Raw genomic sequence first — 656 nt, forward strand, 5'->3', positions numbered from 1 at the left:
TTGAACTCTTATTTCTGTGTGTCTGCATTTAATTTTCCTGATATAGCACACCCTTGAGAACTTCTTGGAGATCTGATCTGGTGCTGGTAAATTATTTCAGGTTTTGTTTATCTGAGAATGTTCTTGTCTTTTCTTCCCACATAAAAGATAATCTTGCTGGGTACAGTATTCGTGGCTGAAATTGCTTTGCTCTTAACACTTGGAATATATTTTCCCATTCTTTCCTTGCTTGTATTGTTTCTGATGAGAGGTCTGCTGTTAGCCTGATGGGATATCCTTTGTAGGTAACTTGCTGTTTTTCTCTTGCCAATCTTAGTATCTTGTCTCTGTGGTTTTGGTCAGTCTGGCTATAATGTGTCGTGGAGAAGATCTTCTTGGGTTGATTCTATTTGGGGTCCTTTGTATTTCTTGGGACTGGATCTTTGAGTGCCTCTCTAGGTTTGGAAAGTTTTCTTGCAGGGTTTCATGGAATAGATTATCAATGCCCTTATGGGTCTCTTCGCCTTCTGGAATGCCAATTATCCGCATGTTTGGTCGTTTGATGGTATCTAGTACTTCTAGTATATTTTTCTCATTTTCTTGGGCCAGTTTCTCAGTCTTCGTGATGGATTTTTCTAGGCCAGCAATTTTCTATGTATGAGATTCTATTTTCTGTA

This window comes from Tupaia chinensis, unplaced genomic scaffold (genome assembly GCF_000334495.1).
Source record: "Tupaia chinensis unplaced genomic scaffold, TupChi_1.0 Scaffold000001_1, whole genome shotgun sequence".
Lineage (NCBI taxonomy): Eukaryota > Metazoa > Chordata > Mammalia > Scandentia > Tupaiidae > Tupaia > Tupaia belangeri.